Source organism: Puma concolor, chromosome B2, assembly GCF_028749965.1.
Source record: "Puma concolor isolate L17-30 chromosome B2, mPumCon1.1.hap2, whole genome shotgun sequence".
In the NCBI taxonomy this organism is placed as follows: Eukaryota; Metazoa; Chordata; class Mammalia; order Carnivora; family Felidae; genus Puma; species Puma concolor.
In genome coordinates, this window is record NC_141671.1 from 138,925,033 (window position 1) to 138,945,343 (window position 20,311).

The 20,311-nt window shown below is 38.5% G+C and overlaps 1 protein-coding gene across 11 annotated transcripts in view; it reads left to right on the forward strand.

Annotated features, from left to right (window-relative positions):
- ESR1 (estrogen receptor 1) overlaps positions 1-20,311 on the forward strand; it is a 450,613-nt gene that overhangs the window by 380,270 nt on the left and 50,032 nt on the right. The window lies entirely within an intron of this gene.

Consider the following 20,311-nt stretch of genomic DNA (forward strand, 5'->3'; position numbering starts at 1 on the left):
GACACAGGGCTTGAATTCATGGACTGTGAGATCATGACGTTTAACCGACTGAGCCACCGGAGCGCCCCATGATGCTGCGTTTTAAATATAAAAGGGTTTGAGGGTGCCTGGCTGGCTTACTCAGTATAGCATGCGACTCTTGATCTTGGGGTTGTGAGTTCAGGGTAGGGTTTCCTTAAAAAAAAAATGAATATGAAAGTGTTTTTGACATCACCTCACCCCAAAGAACTCAGTTAATTAGGTGATGGCATTGCCTAGGATTTTGTCAGCCACCTGCTTCTCTTTCTTTTCCATGCACTCTCATTGTGGTTAATCTTCTCTCAAGTCTTTTGCTGCAGAAAGTGCATGCTTACTGCGCGAAAGTTCTCATCTCCCTCCGTTCCTACTTCCTTCAACTCCAGATTTGAAGCTCTCACTTCCTGTGGACCAGGATTTCTCAACTTTTGCATTACTGGCATTTTTAGGGGGTTCATTCTTCCTTGTCGGGGCTGTCCTGGACATTTTAGGGTGCTTAGCAGCACCCCATACCCTACCTACTAGAGGCTTGTGATGCCCCTCTTCCCCAATGTTAAAACCCAGAGTGTCTGTAGACATTTCTAAACGTGCCCCGTGGGTGGCAGGAGGGAAGGTGCAAAATTGACCCTGGTAGAGAACAACTCTTCTAGACTTTTCTCCTTCAGTGCCCTGTAAGCTCTTCAGACTTACCATATCCCTCACTTGAATATATTATGTCCCTTATCCATTTTGTTCCTTTTCTTTATTCTCTATATTTGCGGCATCAACAATCACCTGGACACTGAAGCCATAAAGTTTAAATTAATCATGGATTCTACTCCTCCCACCCACCAGGTTATCCAGCTATCAAGTCATTTCTGCATTGTTTCTGAAATCCATACCTCCCCTTGGTCTCGATCCCTCTGCGCCTGTGTGACCTCTGCACAGGTTCTCATTGTCCCTTCCTCAGATTATTGTTTTTCCACTACCATTTCCCTCTCTTGACCACTACCCCTCTTTCTTTCATTCTGTTCCCCACATTGCCACCCCAGATTTCTTTCTAAGGTACAGCTATGATCCTGATGCCTTCTGACTCAGCTTTAATTGGCTCTTCCTGTTCCACAGAAGAAATGGTCTAGACTTCTTATCTTGATAACTATGGCTCTCTTATTATGACTCTTTCAACACAAACTTCTATAACGCCAGTCAAATGCTGTAAATGAGGAAGGGCAGGGAGCATGAGTCCAAAAGGCAGTTCTGAGGATTCGGTGACTTTGGTGAGCTCTTGTCCAGGCTAAAAACACCTGGGTACTGAATTTAGCCTCACACTTCAAAGCTTTTCTTGCAGTTTTTCTTCACATTTTTCTGAAGGTCCTCCACCTTCAGGATTCCTTGTCAAACATTTGTTTGTTATGGCTCATTTCGGATGGTACTTTCCATTAAATTCTCCTTCACACTCTTCCCTCTGTAGGTGAAGGGGGCCTTTCCTTGGTCTCAGTTCTCCCTCTGTGTGGTCTGTTCTTAGTTCTGGTCTGCCACGTGTATGTTGTGATTGTGTGTCTTCTCTTCCTCACCAGCTCATACGCCTCTTGTGGGCAGAAGAACCAGAGTTTGTTCACCTTCTCATTCCCTCCAATGTACAGAGTCTTCAATGATTCCCAGCTAAGTGTCTGTTAACCTCAATGGCTGAGGTCACCCGGGAGGCTCGTGACAGTCCGTAGAATCTACATCTTCTGATGCGCATTTCAGCTGTTCTTATCATCAAACTCACTTACTTCTCATTCATTACCACTCATCAGTTCCTGGCTTTGTCCCCTAAAGACTGCACAGAAATTAATATCCATCTATTTTGAAAGGATTTTGTAAAATTACTAAATACGCTTACGCTTCTGCTTATACTCCATCAACCTGTTCTGGGACTTCTAAATTCCAAATGGGGATAAGCTTATTGTCATTTTCTCCCATAACTAGACCCGCTATCCAGTAAACTCAAGATCTTAATGCATTTAAATACACTCAGGCACATCTTGGTAATCAGAAGAGTATATAAATAAATGTAAATTATATAAATAATATAAAATATAAAAAATAAAATATGATATATGCTATAAAATTTTCTACACTTTTCTAATTAACATGCACCTAAATATTATGAAGTTTCAGTATTATTAAATTAGCCTGTGTGTTGGAGTGATGGCTCCCTCTGATGACATTGATCTGTGCATCACAGTAAAAAATATGTGATGAGGAGCCCATTTGATGTTTCATACATCTGCAAGATGGTTTTGAGTGACAGCTGAGAACACAGTGTATATTTTTACCTGCAGGCTCCTAACCCTTTTGATAACATTCACCTCTCTGATTAGTATACATCACTCCGATCTCCCCATTGCTCTTTTCCCATCGTGGTGCACGCAGCAAACATTTTTTGTGACAAAATGAGGAAGTCCCTAAATTTCAAAGCTGTTTGACAGCGGGTAAGCACAAAACGAGTCTTAGCTTCCTCCTTTCAGTGTTTGCTCCAGCTCTGCGACACTACCTGGGAAAAGCCAGCCGCCTCCATAGGCTGTTTACATCTGCATACAAACAGGGAAAAGGGAAAGCCAGAAGTCCCACACAGTCCAGTCACCCATTGTTAACCAGAGACGGGGTTTATCTGTGATTGATTGCGATGGTGTCCTGTTCTCTCAAACCTTGTGCCTTGCAAGGCCATCAGGAGGATAAAATTTACCGCAGTCTTTCCTTGTAATTACTCAGATGTTAGTACTGGCAAATGGGGGTTTAGCGATTACAGGAGTATAAAAACCTGCTGGGTTGCCATCCCACATTTGTGAACAGCAGACATATTTCCTATCTTGCATCTATTCAAAAAGAGTTATTGCTTGATTTACTCCCTGATGACAACCCATGATATCTTGATTCTGGTAGTTCTGAGCTTTCCTGGTAGTCATATGCTTGAAGGCTAATTTTACCCCTGGCGCGCTTAGCCTTCCCACAGTTTCCAGTTCTTCCCTGTGTCCCGCAGCAGTGAGTTCCAAGCACTTAATGCAGTTGTCTCTGCCTGTGAAAACCAAGAAATAAAGGTTATTATAAGGCATAAATAAAGAACCCAGTAATTTCTCGTGCTGCGTGTGCGTGTGTGGGGGGGGTGTTTTACAAGAGGAAAGTTAAAAGATAATAAGAATGCCTGCGAAAGTCATCAGGAAATGGAGAGAACTATTTTCCATTCTAGCACCTAACCCTCTGGTGTGTTTTGGCACCAGAAGACACAAAATATGTCCTCTGTGTCAACTAGGAATGCGTCTCTTCGTTTAGTCCTGCTTGAGTGCTGGCATTGGAAAAACATAGACGGAAAACAGAAGCAAAAGTGTTCAACATAGATCATTTCTGGTGGGGTCTCTTTGTTCTTGCAGGAGCGAAGTTTACTATCGCTGGAAGGCAGACATAGTGTTAGAGGAAACAATGTAAATTGCGTGTTCAGTTAAGACTATCCGGTTTCCAAGGGACAGTCTAATTCTGCTTCCCTGGCGCCATCAGTGCTAACAAGTTCTGAGAAATATTTGCGGATTTCTCAGTGAAGCCAAAGCACTCAAGTTTTGAGTCCCGTTCACTCTCAGAGAAACAACTATTCATGCATTTAAAAAGGAGAGCTTAATTGGACCAGCAGAATATTCCCTTCACCAAGCGTCTGGCCAGAGGGTTGTTGATCTAGCTCTTTACCTCGCTCCCGCATCAGGAGGCTTTGCCTGTAGGAAACAGTATTAAACAGCGGAAACTTCTACTTGTAGGCATGGGATAGGAATAAGTTCCTTCAGAGGAAAACAGGTTGCTGCAGCAGAGAACATTTGGCCTCTTCTACTAAAGAGCAGACTGTTTCCAGATGATACGTTCACTTGAAATGGAAAAGAAAAAGTCTTTTCTAGAAACAAGAACATTCTCCTTTTAGCCTGTTTACTGTAAATATTTCAGGAAAAAACATGTAAATAAAAACATGCGAATAAAACAATGCTTCCAGCAACACTTATATTGGCTTTTTAGAAAAATTAGCCTCTTTGTGTGTGTGTGTGTAAGGCTTGATGTAAATTATTTTTATTTTTAGAGAGAGAGAGAGAGCATGAGAGGGGGACAGGGGTAGAGGGAGGGAGGGAGGGAGAGACAGAGAGAGAGAGAGAGAGAGAAAGAGAGAGAGAGAGAGAGAGAGAGAGAGAGAGAGAGAGAATCCTAAGCAGGCTCCACACAGTGTTGAGTCCAACATGGGGCTCAATCCCACAACCCAGGATCATGACCTGAGCAGAAATCAAGAGTCAGACACTCAACCGACTGAGCCCCTTAAGTGCCCAAAGCTCAATGTAAGTTCTTTGCAGATTTTTTACTTGGAAGAGTAAAAAAATAAAGTTCTGAAATAAGTTGATGAATTAAGAATGTAATCTGTCCAAAGGTTTCTTGGGTATGATGAGAAGGACCTCCCTATATATTCCCTTTTCAGCTTTCTCCTCTCTGAAAAATGTGTGCCACATGGAGGGGCTGGGGGCATTGTAGTAGCTGGGGAAGCAGGTGCAGTGCATGGGGAACGAGTGATCCACCCACCAGAAAAGTCAGTCTTGGGCAGGAGATCCTTTGAGTTGCTCAGATAGCTTTGCTGGATTCCCTCCATAGCTCTCCAGGTATGCTTTGGTTTGCATGCCTGTGTGCCTCATTTGTATCTCAAGAAATGTGCTCATAACCCTTCTTTCACTCTACTTTATAGAATTGGATAAAAGAGAAAGGAAAGGGAGCCAACATTTATCGAGCTTCTTTAATCAGTACAGTACTGCACTGGACTGTCTTCTATACTATATCTCATTAATGGTACGAGAATATAGGGAAAAGGGTTTATGTTCTGACGCTGAATCCATTGGTGCTGTCCAGTTCTGAGCCCTTCATTACTCAATAGCAGATGCCAATGGACTGATTTGTAAAAGTCTTGCATTTAGCATTCTGAAAAATCCTGGGAATATGAAACTGTAAACTGTACAGGAGAAATGTTGAGGCCAAACAAAATGGAGAAATTAGCCAAAGTGCTGTTATTACTGCTTACCTGTGATTGAAAATGAATCAAAGAATTTATTAGACTAAAAATCAATTGCATTATACACTTTAAATGGGCTAATTATGTGATACGCAAATTATATCTCAGGAAAGATATTACACACACACACACACACACACACACACACACACACACACACATTGGAATTTCAGGAAAAGTCACTTTGACCATCAAGTCATGAAAGCGTTTGTAGGAGTTCCATTGAAAAAGGTAAAGGGGCACCTGGGTGGCTCAGTCGGTTGAGCGTCCGACTTCGGTTCAGGTCATGATCTCACGGTTTGTGAGTTCTAGCCCCGCATTGGGCTCTGTGCTGACAGCTCAGAGCCTGGAGTCTGCTTCAGATTCTATGCCCCTCTCTCTCTCTCTCTCTCTCTCTCTCTCTTTCTCTGCCCCTCCCCCACTCACACTGTCTCTCCTTCAAAAATAAATAAACATTAAAAAAATTAAAAAAAAAAAGAAAAAGGTAAAAAAAACCAAACCCTAAACATTCAAGCCAAGGTTTCTCCTTAAAAACAAAAACAATTAAGTAGTACTATATTATAAACCTTGCTAGGCCGCAAATTTTTAACTTCTCAAGAGGAATAAGCCTGTAAACAGTAAGGATGCCCTCAATGTAAAATTCATTCAATATAAAATTGCCCCAGAGGGAAAAGCATAATTCCAACCTAAGAATTAATCCTGTGTAGGAGGTTAATTTGACTTCTTACATTTAAAAAAAAATTTTTTTTTCAACATTTATTTATTTTTGGGACAGAGAGAGACAGAGCATGAACGGGGGAGGGGCAGAGAGAGAGGGAGACACAGAATCGGAAACAGGCTCCAGGCTCTGAGCCATCAGCCCAGAGCCCGACGCGGGGCTCGAACTCACAGACCGCGAGATCGTGACCTGGCTGAAGTCGGATGCTTAACCGACTGCGCCACCCAGGCGCCCCGACTTCTTACATTTTTACATGCCCCATTATTTTTGTATTTGCCGTTTGTTATTAACAATTAAACATTACCTTAACTGACTTAAAATCTAATCAAATATTTGAGCAGAAATCAAGAGTCAGACACTCTAAACTAAAAGTTTAATTTTAAAATGTCTTAATATTATTTAAATCATACATGTTACACAAGAATAATCAAGCAATCTTGTTCAGATCTGCGTTAATCACAGACACCTCTCCATAGTTGGTATTGGAAAGAGTCTTATTCATTTTAATGAGTCCCATTAAAAAATCCAATGATAAAGGAAGATGGCCAACTTCAAGTCTGTGTTAGTTCGGATTCAGTGTAAGTCAACTCATAGATACTTATTGAGTACCACTGTGTCTCCAGGGGTCTGCATGATACTGGAAGATATGAGAAAAAGAGATGTATAAGCAGCAGACTGGTCCTCAGGGAATGTGCTATCTAGTGGTAGAATAATATTAGTATACAAACGAATGCAAGCAAAAACAAGATGTAAGCGGGCCCCACCACACCCCAATTTATTCATGTCTAGTGTATTTTCCTCCATCAGTTTCTAATGATTATGGATTCTGAGTAAAAATCAATCCTTGGTTACACTTGCATTTATATACTGATTCACTCTTGACATTCCCATGCTAGCATTTACACATTACACATTTATCTTGCCTACAATATTCTGTGATGTAGATACGTCTAAAAATGAGATCTTTCCCTATGTTGGTTCTTTTGGAGCTGGCAGGAGGGCAGCAGGAGGTTTTGGCAAAGGTTTATCAAGGTCAATGATCACAGATTACACACCTTTGAAATATTACTTATGTCAAGATATTAGTACTGTTTGGATATTTTCCTATTGATGCCAGCTCTTCATTCTATGAGTGCATCAAGGTTTGGCTTCAGGGTAAATGAAGTCACTATGTTTGTTTCCATGTCCCGCTAAGAGTTAAAATTGTCTTTAGTAATAGTGCCATGGTTACATGACCTTGTGATCTCTCATTCCATTCCGTTCTCCTCCCCTTCTCACTCTCCTCATCTTCCTCCTCCTCATCCTCCTCCTCTTTCTCTTCTTCTTCTTCTTCTTCTTCTTCTTCTTCTTCATTATTGACTTCTCCTTGTGGGCTCTTATTACAAAGAATAAGGTTAAAGTTTCTGTTCTGATGCTTCTAGAGTCAATTTAACTCATTAAATATTCCTATTTGTTATTTAATCTGTATTTTCATTTTATCAAATGGAAAAGAGATGTAAAAAAAATACCATTAGTATTTTCTTTGGTTTTATACCACAGTAGAGAATCAGTTTCTTAACCTGTTTACATGATTTTTCACTTTTCATTGCCACTGATTCTAAGATCCATCATGACTTTGTCATTGGAAAACAAGATGCAAGAAACATGTTATGATGGTAAGAACGGTTACTTACTCCATACTCCTGAGTGGAGAAGGGCTTTTCCTACATCCTCTGGGTTTGGTCAGGATAAGCAGTTGAGGCCACGGCTGAATCCACCTCAGCCTCTGAAGAGAGGAGAGCCTGAGCAAACCCTCGTTACTCCAGTGTGGGTATAGCATGGAGCACTGAGATGAAGAAGATTTCAAGATCTGTGGTCTTGGCTGTTGAAGGGATGGCAGCGCTATGGATAGGAGTCAGGAAGACAGGGGAAAGAGTAGGTATTAGAGAAATCTGATGTGTTTTTCCTTATTGATGTCGACTTCAAGGTACAGGGATGAAAGTCAGAAGGTGGAAGGTGGAAGTCAGAAGAGAGATGGATATAAAAGATTTGAGTCATCTCCATAGTTAAAAGCGTGGAATGAATGTGATAAGCAGGCAAGATGGTGGAGAAGAAGGTGTCCGAAGGGCTGAGGGAAGACCTCTTAAAAGGCTGACCTTTAGGAGTTGTAAGTAGAAACAAATCCCAGCCTGCCAGCCTGGGGCTAAGGCAGAGTTTGAGGAGCAGAAGTTCGGTCTCTGATTCCAAGGGAGGGATGACTTAAAAAAAAAAAAGGTGGTGATTTTGCCAAATACCACAGAGAGGTGCACAGAACCAAGAGGAAGGGACTAAGCATTTGTTAATTAGGGATCACAGTTGTCCCCTAAAGAGGACATTTTTAGGGGCGCCTAGGTGGCGCAGTCGGTTAAGCGTCCGACTTCAGCCAGGTCACGATCTCGCAGTCCGTGAGTTCGAGCCCCGCGTCAGGCTCTGGGCTGATGGCTCAGAGCCTGGAGCCTGTTTCCGATTCTGTGTCTCCCTCTCTCTCTGCCCCTCCCCCGTTCATGCTCTGTCTCTCTCTGTCCCAAAAATAAATAAAAACGTTGAAAAAAAAATTAAAAAAAAAAAAGGACATCTTTAGTAAAAAAGGTGGGAAAACAACAACAACCAGAGTATCAGTGCGTTCAATGAAAGTATAATGTATATAAGAGAAGATGGGCAGGAAAAATGAGAGAAAGGAAATATAAACTAGCTTTTTGAAATTTTTGGTGGTAAAAAGTCACGGAGCTGTAGCACCCAGCAGCAGCCGCATCAAGGGAACTGCTGTCCTAGCTCCTTCCAGTGATGTCCCATGAGAATTTTTTAGTGGCATTATGAGCTAGTAGGCTATTGTTTATTCAATGTGTATCAATCGACTTATTATCCTTCTTTGGTGCTTCAGTTGTCCCGTCTGGGGCTAATAGAGTTCCTTCATGTGACTTTTGTGTCATTTTGGCATAAATCATTCATCTCTGATGCCTCCTTAAACATGTCCCAATCTCGTCTCGTAAATTTTTTTCCCAGAGCTGGAGCCAACTCTATCTACAAGGAGCACCCATTTGTTTCAGAGAAACTGGTGTCTGGAACTCAATCTTGGCATTTGGTTTATTCACTGTTTTTGAGTTGCCATTACTTCTAGGCCTTTTCAGCGGATAAAATTAGAAAATGAGCACCTTTGAAGCTATATATTCATATCCCCACCCCATACACGAAAGTAATTATTGTTTATAATATTCTGCATATTGCTTTGGAAGTTATGACGTGTGTGTGTATAAAGAACTTATTCCTATCCGTGATTGTTTTATATTCCATTGTGTGGAATCCCTTATTGATGAGCAGGTAGGTTCTTCCCATACTTATACTATAGACAACACCAACAAAAGGCCACAGTAGATAACTTTGTGAATAAGTCATTTTGTACTTTTCTCGGTCTGTCCTTGTGATAGATTCCTAGAAGTGGGGTTACTGGGTCAAAAGATACATGTAAACACATCACTTATCATCAAGGAAATGCAGATCAAAACTGCAATGAGATATAATGTCACACCTGTCAGAATGGCTAAAATTAACAAGAAACAACAAGTGTTGGCAAGGATGTAGAAAAGGGGGAACCTTCTTACACTGTTGGTGGAATGCAAATTTGCACAGCCATTGTAGAAAACAGTATGGACATTCCTCAAAAAAAAAAAAAAAAAAAAATAGAACTACCCTATGATCCAGGAATCACAGTATTGGGTATTTACCCCCAAAATACAAGAACACTAATTCAAAGGATACTTGCACACCTACGTTTATTGCAGCATTATGTACAATAGCCAAACTATGGAAGCATCCCAAGTGTCCATCGATAGATGAATGGATAAAGAAGGTGTGATATTTTATATATATATATATGTAAATATTATTCATCCATCAAAAAGAATGAAATCTTGCCATTTGCAACAACATGGACAGAGCTAGAATGTACAATGCTAAGCAAAATAAGTAAGTCAGAAAAGATAAATATCATTAAGATCTCCCTCATATGCAGAATTTAAGAAACAAATGAGCAAAGGAAAAAAGAAAGGGAGACAGAGACAAACCAAGAAACAAGCAATTATAGACAACAAACTGATGGTTGCCAGACAAGTGGTGTGTGAGGGGATGGGGGAAATTGGGGATAGAATTCAAAGAGTACACTTAGGATGAAATAAAATAAAATAAATGATAAAAAAGGTACACGCATACCTAATTTTGTTAGATATTTGAAATTTTACTTACTGCCTATGGAACTGTGTCATTGTGCTTTCCCACCAACCATGTGTAAGAGGCCTTGTCTTGGGACGCCTGGGTGGCTCAGTCGGTTAAGCATCCAACTTCGGCTCAGGTCATGATCTCACGGTCTGTGGGTTCGAGCCCCGCATCGGGCTCTGGGCTGACGGCTCAGAGCCTGGAGCCTGTTTCAGATTCTGTGTCTCCCTCTCTCTGTGACCCTCCCCCATTCATGCTCTGTCTCTCTCTGTCTCAAAAATAATAAACGTTAAAAAAAAATTTTTTTTTTTTTTAAAAAAGAGGTCTTGTCTCTCCACAGCCTCTCCAACAGAATATGTTGTCAAACTTTTGGATTTTTGCCAATCTGATAGGTAAGAAGTATCTCAGAATGGTCTTAATTACATTTCCTTTTATTTTTGAATAAAGTTAAGCATCTTATTTATGTTTAAAGGCCTTTTCATCTATTCTTCTGTGAACTGTGTATTCACATTTTTGGCTATTTTTGTACCAGCTTGTTTTTTCCTTGATTTTTAGGAGCTGTGTGTATGTGAGAGACAGACTAGCTTTTCTCAGTATAAATTGCCAACATCTTTTCTCAGTTTCTTATTTGCCTTTAAAGTGTTTATGGAGGATTTTGCCATGCAAAAAGCTTTTGTAAGTTAAGTTTTATAACAAAAGTACATTAATCTTTTACCTTATTGGAAGGGTTTCCTTGCCCCGAAGTCAAAATTATATTCTGTTATAATTATATACTTCTGCTTGCTTTTAGTACTCTTTACTCTTATGTCTTGGGTCTATCCATTTTGAATTTATCTTGATATACAGTGTGATTAAGATTGATTTTTATATATTTTGCCAAATAACTTTTCAGTATTGCCAACACCATTTATAAAATTTCAATTATTTTTTCAAGTGATTTGAGATGCATCCTTAATTACATGCTTGATTTCTTCATAAACTTACAAGTCCTTTTATGAAATTTTACGTATCTTCTATGGTTTATCTACTTATGAATCAATATCACAGAGCTTTATTTATGGAAGCTCCAGATTGGGTTTTAATCCTGGTCAGGCTGTATTTCCAATGCTGCCTGCTGATTTTTCAGGGGGTTACAGGTGATTCTCCCTGGTTTCTTACAGGTGATCGTTAGCATTAACTTGTGGCACTCCAAAAGAAAACCTTTTGGTAATTTTATTAGGATCATGTTAAATATAAATGGGCTTAAGGAGTATTGATGTCTTTGTGAGGTTGAATCTTTCTAAGAACAGGTATGCCTCTCATGTGTTCAGATTTTATATTCATGTATCTTTCCAGAAGTGTTTTCATGTATCCTTATATATATTTTGCACATATTTTTGAGATTATGCCTCGCTATTATATATATATAATATTAATATAAATAAATGTACATATTGTTTGCACGTCTGTAGATATCTGATATTTACATATTATTTCTGTAGACTACTACTGAATTCACTTACTGTTTAGAGTAGTTTTTCCATTAATTTCAATAGGCTTTCTTAATATGTAATCATACCATCTGTGAATTAATAGAGATTAGAGATTGTTTTATCTCTTCCTTTCTATCCCTAAGCATTGAGGTGTTTTTTTCTTATCTAGCTGTATTGAGTAATACCTCTAATACATCGTAAAAATAGCAAAGTAGGCACCAGTCTCCTCATTCCTATATAATCACATTCCAAGAGTTTCTATGGATTTCTATGGTATTAGGTGTTTTTGTTAGGAATGAAGGTTATTGTTTTTGCTTTAAAATTCATAAGAAAATTTGGTATAAAATTGTCTCTTTGTGTAGTCTTTATAAGTTTTTGTTATCGGTGTTACACATGCCTCACAAAACTGGTTTGGAAATTTTCTTTTCTGTGCTCTGAAAAGTTTCAGTAGCATTGGGATTATTTGATCTTTAAAACTTCAAATTTTGATAGAATTCCCTTTCAAGATCTTCTGGACCCAGTGGCTTTCTGGAGACGAATTCTTCTGTAGTAATTCGTATCTTTTGACTGTTTTTCTCTTCTGGAGTCAGTTTTGGTGAATAAATCTGATAAAGTTATTCATTTTATTGAGTTTTTCAAATCTATTGCATTGAACTGGACAAAGTAGTTTCTAATGATTTTTAAATTTTTTTCTTTGGCTTGATGGTTACTTCCACCTTGTAATTTATTTTGTGTCTGTAGCCTTCTTTTAGAAAACTTAGGTCAGCTAGTGGTTTCTCTATTTTGTCAGTTCTTTTCCCTAAAAGACTAGCTTAAAATTTTCTTTGATTAGTTCTGCCAGTTTTCTTTCTAACTCATCATTATATTGTTAGCTTTATTAAGACCTTCCTTTTGCTTTAGTCAGTTAACTTTGTAATTCTTTCTCTCACTTTTTGAATTGATTTTAAGATTGTTTATTTTCATTTCATAATATAGTCAATGCAAAGAGTTTTCTCAGAGGTCTGCTTTAGTTATGTCCCATAGATTCTTTTTTCCCCCATAGATTCTATGTTGCTTTTATTATCCTTATTTTCTAAAAATTCAGCAATTTCACATTTTATTTTCCCTTTCATTCAAGAGTTGTTTAATAAACAGTTTAATTTCCAGGCTTAAAGGGTAATTTTTGTTTTTGTTTGTTATTAATAAACATTTGTTTTGCTTTGGAATCAAAGAGTACTGCTTATATTATTTCAGTTATTCTTGGAACTTATTAAAGTTTTTGTTTGTAACCTAATGTAATTTCAGTTTTTCATATACACAGTGTTCCATATACACTTGTTATGAAAGTCCATGTACTCTTATTAAGGTAGAATGTAAAGTATCTGCCTGCCTATGTTTATTTCTTATCCATCGTTTATCTTATTCATCATTTCTACTTAATGAGAATCCATGACCTTTTATCTTACAGATACTTATATTTGCTTTATCTTTATTGCCCAGTGTAGATTTTTGTGTTGCAAAGTTTTTTATTCATTTGCTCTTTTCTCTGCATTGAATTTTACCATCTAATATCAAGATCATGACCCTGGGGTCTTTTTATTTTCACTTACTTAATATATTATTTTCATTCTTGATTTTTAATACCTGACTATCTTTGCTTTAGGTCTCTATTTTATAGAGTCTATATAAGTTGGATTTTAAATAGTAAATTAGATTGGATTTTACTCCATAATAATTGGATTTTACTTTAACAGTCAAGCTGGGAATATTTTTAATAGATGAGTAAAGCCAATGTATATTTATTGATGCAACCTCTATATTTGATTCAAATTCTGAGTTCTGTTATTTTATGTTTCCCACATATTAAAAGGTCTCTTTGCTATTTTTGTCTATTTTCTTTTGTTGTTAGGTCTTTTGCATGTTTGTTTTTGGTTGTTAGATTTGTATATATTTAGTCAGTTCTTCCTTTAGAAACTGTTTATTTGCTACTTTGAGCAGTAGTGAAATTAGCTAGCAATTTAACATCCTCAACCATGGTCCAAGTTTTTAGCCGCTAGGATTATTTTAGTGTTAAACTTTGTAGTGTTACATATACTTAAGCTTTACAGATATTATGAACTTATTTACCTAATACCTATGAGGTAATTATTAGCTAATAATGCCTATAACTCTTCCCTTTTCATCTTCTTTTCATCATTTGTATTTTTATACACTGTTAGAACTTATGATACTTAGATGCTTTTTTTGTAACACCTAACCCCAATTTTTATCGTTAACTCTATCATTAACATATTTAATGACCACTCTCAGACCATACGCTGAAGGTTTTCTAATCTTTCCGTTTGGGTTGTCTGGGGCCTCATTTATCAGGAAAGGTTCAAGAGGACACTTTTTTTAGTTTTAAAATGCTTATAATTGTTTTTCTGTGTCCTTTATGTGGAAAGTTTGGCTATATATAAAGTCTTTGGCTCACATTTTTCCTCAAGTATTTTTAAATGATTGCTCCATTGTTTTCTAGTGTGAAATGTTGCTGGCAAGAAGTTGGATGGCAGTCTGGTTTTCTTTTCCTTATTAGTGATTTGGATGCTGTCTGAATGCTACAGTTTTCTCCCCCCATGGACTTAAATTTTTAGTAATCTTATGAAGCTATATATATCTTTGCTGACCATTTTCAGTCAATTTTCCTGGGTACCTGGTGTGGCTTTTGAATACATAGACTGAAATCTTCTTTTACTCCTTGACTTTCTTAATTTATAGTTTTAAATAATGGTTTAGCTACATTGTTTTGGTTTACTTCTTTAGGGGCCCATTTAAACACACAAAGGATACTTTTTACCCCTAGTTCCTATTTGTGGCTTTCTGTTCAATCCTTTTACTCTTTTCCTTCACTCTTTATCTTTGCATCCTTTGTCCCCCACATCATGCTGCCCATACAGCCCATTTGCTGTTATGTCCTGTCTGATCTAGTCTGTTTCTCAATGTTTTCCCTCGATTGTCAGATTTATTTCTAAAATGTCTCAGTTCTTGTTTTGTTTCTGTTGCTTGACCATATCATTTCTGTATTTTCTGTTTATGATATGTGCATCTACTCAAAGCTTTTAGCATTGTCTTCAGTATTTTTAGTTCTGAAATATAGAGCTACAGTTTTCGTTTATTCTGTGGATAGCAGTACCTCCAAGAGCTGAATTGTCACAGACCCCAGTGAATCATAGGTCTCAACACACCAGGTTTTTACTAACACCTAGCAAAGGATCCAAGCTAAAGATGGCCCATGCTACTCAGTTTCTGTATTTTGTTAGTCATGAAGAAAAAAAGCCTATGAGATTAGGTTCCATTTGTTAGCAGCTGCATCCCATAAAATAAAAAATCCCAGGTTTTTGTTTTTTACCATGAGCAATTTAGACAGACTTGATACATCCAGTTTAAAACAGTCTGAGATAGGAACTTGCCTTGTTATCTTTCTGATATTCAATTCCAGAAGAATGTTTATAAGGTCCAGTTAATCAACATACAAATCTATTTCTTTACATTAGCAACAAACACAAAATTAAAATATATACGTAATATATTATACATATATAATTAAATATTACATACTTATATATATTTAGAATAATTTATAAATTATATATCCTTTTTATAGTAGTAATAAAAACTATAATGTATTTTGGAATGAATTTAATAACGAAATGGCAGGAGCTCTTTATTTTTAAAAAAAAATTTTTTTTTTCAACGTTTATTTATTTTTGGGACAGAGAGAGACAGAGCATGAACGGGGGAGGGGCAGAGAGAGAGGGAGACACAGAATCGGAAACAGGCTCCAGGCTCCGAGCCATCAGCCCAGAGCCTGACGCGAGGCTCGAACTCACAGACGGCGAGATCGTGACCTGGCTGAAGTCGGACGCTTAACCAACTGCGCCACCCAGGCGCCCCATGCAGGAGCTCTTTAGAGACAGTTAGGTACCTCTATTAAAAGACATTGAGAATATAAAGCATTAAAAAGAAAGCTATACTATGTTTATGGCTAGGAAGTTTCATTATTGAAAATGTATCAATTCACCACAAATTGATCTATAACTTCAGTGCATTTCCAATCATAATTCTGGGTTTATTGTAAAATATATGTGGTAAAAGTCAAAGACCCAGTTAGCCTAAATGCTTTTGAAGGCTGAAATTAAAGTGGGGAAGTTGGGTAAAAAAACCTCTAATAACTAAGCTACAACGTCATAAGGCTATTATATTTAAGACAATGTGGTATGGCATAGAAATAAGCACATTGGCTGATGGAATAGGAAAGAGAGCTCAGAAACTGACATTTATGAACAACTGACCTATGAGAGAGAGAACATTGAGATTTTAAGGGAAAAGAAGAACAATTTCAGTAATGGTCCTGGAACAACTGGGTACCAATATAGAAAAATAAATAAACAAATCTGATCCTCATTCATAACATGTGAAAAAATTAATTCCAGATGAATGAAGGACTTAATTGAGAGACAAAGGTAGAATTTTTATAAGAAAATTAAGAAAATGTCTATCTCAGGGTTGGAAATTATGTCTGGAAAAATGAGGCAAAAATTACTAGCTGTGAAAGAAATATTGATAAAATTGATCCCTCTACAATTAACAGGGTTTATAAAGAAAATAAAAAGAAGGTAGGTTGTAGATAAATGGCTATTCTTTTTTTATTATGCTTTACAAAACATAGATATTGTTAAAATTCTTTTGTGTGAATCAAATATTACACTGAAACTATAGTAAAGAAAGAGAACAATCTGAACTGCCCACAGCATCATTCTCTTTACATCCATCATCAGCAAAGTCAGGAACCTGCATCATTTTAAGTTTTCTGAAATGTGAAATGAAAATACATGTGGAGGGCCCTCACAGATGCATTTAGAGATCGTATGCTCAGGAAAATGGAATTGAAATGTTTTAGTAAGAGTCATGGGCCCAATCCTTGAAATAGATGTTGGTTGAGTTTTCTATAGTATGTAATTACAACACAATAAGACTCAAAAGCATTTCAATAAAGTGTGGGTAGAAGAGAAGCATGCTAGTTCAAGGGCTTCATTAGCTTTCTGCAGACTGGAGCTCTCCAAGCCCTTGGGAGGAACCCTGTTTACCTTGGTTCAGAATCAATTTTAGCCATCCTTGAGGCCTGGGAGGTCAGAGTGCAGCATGGAGTCCTTGGGAATACATTGGGTAGGGGAAAAAGGATAAAAATGTTTTTCTAAAAGCCCAAGGATGGGCTCAAGTTTTGTTTACCACTTGTTTCCAGAACAAACGCTATAGTGCCAACCACTGATGAGATGATAGGATTATACTTCAGTCCCTACTTTAGTTTCTTAAAGAAGTTTTTGGTAACTTAGAGTAATGGCATTGGCCCAGTTTAGTGTTATTCTGTTAGACTAAAGATATAATTTCTGCGTGTACTGTGGCCTGAAGCTTTGGAAATATTTAATAAGGGGAAAGAGAAAATGAAAGAGAGGGAGATATCATAAAAACAAATGAACAACAAACCGAAGGCCAGAATGTTGCCCTTTATGGTAAGGATGATGAGAAAGACACATTTACCCATAAATGACACATAGATCGTCTTCATTTCTTTCCTGAAAATGTCAGTATATATGACTCTGCTCCGAGTAGAACAGGTTCATATGGCCTTTGAAGTCACATAGATGATGTTGAGCCTTGCTGTTAATGAAACTCAGTGAAATTTTCTTAATTTTCATTTCAGTTTCTAATAAGCATTCATGACCTTTCCCTCTGTTAGATCGCATTGCTTAAAAAAGGCCTCAACATCAACCCTTCTAGAAAAAAAGGGTAAGTCTTCAGTGTGATGATGATTCTACATTATGTGTCATGATCATGCTTTATAATGTGCTATCCCACACATTCTCTCACTTATCCTTAGGACAGCTCTTTGAGGATATCAAGATAGACATTATAATGTTCATCTTCCCTTCTGGAAAATATGATTTACAGCCGTTAAGGTATCTGCTTACGATCGCAAGGCTAGCCAGTGGCAGGAATCTAGACTCCTTACTCCAATTCCATTGCTTTCTCACTGTACCATAAATAAGTGGTGCTGATTATTAACATCAATATTTTCCTACGCATTAGGAATATAGAGGTAAATAAAATACAACCCTGTCTTCCGAATGTCTATAATCTATTGAGGGGAAAAGGACATTACATGACTATATAAGGCTTCATGTGTCCATAAAAAGTAGACAAATACCAAATGAGGGGAAGAAGCGGTGTGTCTGTAGGTGCACACATAGTCCAGGCCTAATTTTGGGAAAAGTGGCACAGGAATTAGTAGATGGCAAAGCATAGGGTTATTTACTGTGGGCAAATGTATGGTTCACTCCCAGGGTGCAGGAAGAAGTGCTGTGGAGTCTTCAATCCATGAATCTGGGGCCGAGCTTCCGTGTCTCAGTTCCAGGACAGGCACGGCGCACTTGATCATTAATCCCACCTTGGAACCTGTTGAGAAGAGAGTTGTAGGAATCTTTAAAGTCTCAGCACAGCAGTAGCGTGGAGATCAACCAGGCCACGGTTCTCCACCCTCGTGTTCAGATCCACAGATGCGTGTGTGACGAGGCTCCCGGAGAGAAGGAGGGTTCAGCCCGGGAGAGGGCACAAAAGAGAGTGAAGGCACACGAACGCAAGCTCAGCTGGATGGTTGTGGAGGGGCCGTTGTGTATGATGTCTGAGAGCCCAGGCTCTGGAGCCAGACTGCAGATTGGCTATGAACTACCTGTGACTTGGGGCAGTCACTTGACTTTTCCATGCTTCAATTTCTTTTTCTGTAATCATAATATCCTTTTCATGGAATTTGATAAGGATTCGATGAGTGGATGTCAAGTGCTTAGACCGTGCTTGTTAGCACACAGTGAGAAGAGATATTGTGACTCTGTTCCTATTGTTTGGATTGATAGCGGAGCTAAATTGCATCATGGCCTAATGTGTGAGATTCCGTTGGCGCCAAGAAAAGAGTAACCGTATCTTAAGAAGTTTCGTCACCGAAAGTGGAGCTAAGTAATGAAAGAGAGTGAGTAAATGCTTTTACCTTCTTTGCAGATGTTAGTAAGTCTAGGTAACGTTGATTCTATGAGGTGTTATTTTGGGGACTTACCTTATCTGCACTTACAAAGTCACTGCATCATTATTTAAGAACGGAAATAGCTTTTAAAACTTAGGGTGGTGCTCTTCAAACTGGTCTTCCGTGGGTCTTTCCAAGGAGATGGCTAAGAGGTGGCCTTGGAGGAAGGTACGAGTGGGTCTCTGGGACATGCTCACAGTTCTCCCAAAGCAGAGGCGCTTTATTCTGTTTTATAATTGGAGAATCGCATATATTATTTAATCAGGATACCACTTTTAAGAATGGTTTGAATGCCATTGATGGGTTCCGGCCTCCTTGCTTACGGATGAAGAAATGGAATTGCAGAAAGGGGAAGCGATTTGCCCACATTTGCCCAAATGGAATCGCAGAAAGGGGCTGTGATTTGCACAGCCATTTACTGACGGAGGGGGGCCGAGAACACAGATCTGCCTTTCCTGGTGCAGCACTGGTTACGTGATGCTACCAATTGCAGCCCAGTGCACGGTGGCTACCTTTCTCAGATTTTAGCAAAACCCAGAGAAAAATGTAAAAATCCACTTCTCTGAGCACCTAAATGCAAGAGCTACGAGAAACAGCTGCCAATAACTCGGCAGATACATATCCACTGCCTTCACCACTCTGGAAGCAGCTTTTGGTATCACTTGCCCTTCTTGAAATAGATACGTTTATGTCCAAATTTTCCTTTGATTCAAACTTAGATTCGGAAACATTACATGAAGTTATTAGAAAGTGGAAATTATATGGTTTACGTGAGGCAAAGATTGTCGATAATAAAAGAAGTTGACGAAGGGAACAAAAGCACTCCAAAAGAACGGTAAACATTAAAGAAAGATGCATTCACTAGGCAGGATTGTTTCAAATGTGAGCTAAAAAGTCCTGGTAGCTTTGGTTAACTCTATTCATGGGCCTCGTTTGTTTCACTGGCTTTTAGGGGAAGCTGTTATTCTCTTCATGGTGGCAGTTATAATTTTAAATTTTTTTTTTCAACATTTATTTATTTTTTGGAACAGAGAGAGACAGAGCATGAACAGGGGAGGGGCAGAGAGAGAGGGAGACACAGAATCGGAAACAGGCTCCAGGCTCTGAGCCATCAGCCCAGAGCCCGACGCGGGGCTCGAACTCACGGACCGCGAGATCGTGACCTGGCTGAAGTCGGACGCTTAACTGACTGCGCCACCCAGGCGCCCCTGCAGTTATAATTTTAGTATGAAAAGGCTAAGATTCCAAGAGGAAGGTGGTGCTCAGGTCACTTCTGATTCTACTTTATTAATCCAAATTTCTTGGATTGTTTGGCAAAAGGGCATGCGTTTGTTGGTCTTAATTGGATTTCAAAGCCAGAACAGTATTTCCTAACCTTGAAAACAACCATTAAAATAACTACCTTGTTCTATTTCTTATCCTAATGAAAAACACGAAACATTTCTCTTCTAAAAATGGAGTCTGGATTGCCTCAAAACATCTCAGGCCTCAGTTCCATGTGACCTCCTCAAGGACCCGTCTAAGCTACATAAGGTGGCCCTCTACCAATTCACCTGCCATTCCTTGTTTTAATTCCTGAAAGCACTTATCACAATCCAAGATTATTTTGTCTATATTTATTTGTTATCTGATTCCACCACTCGAGTGGAAGCTTCAGGCAAGTTTAGGGACTTAGACTAACTTGCATAGTGCTTGGGATAAATCCCAAATGGATGAGTAACTAGAATCCCTGTGAGAATTCT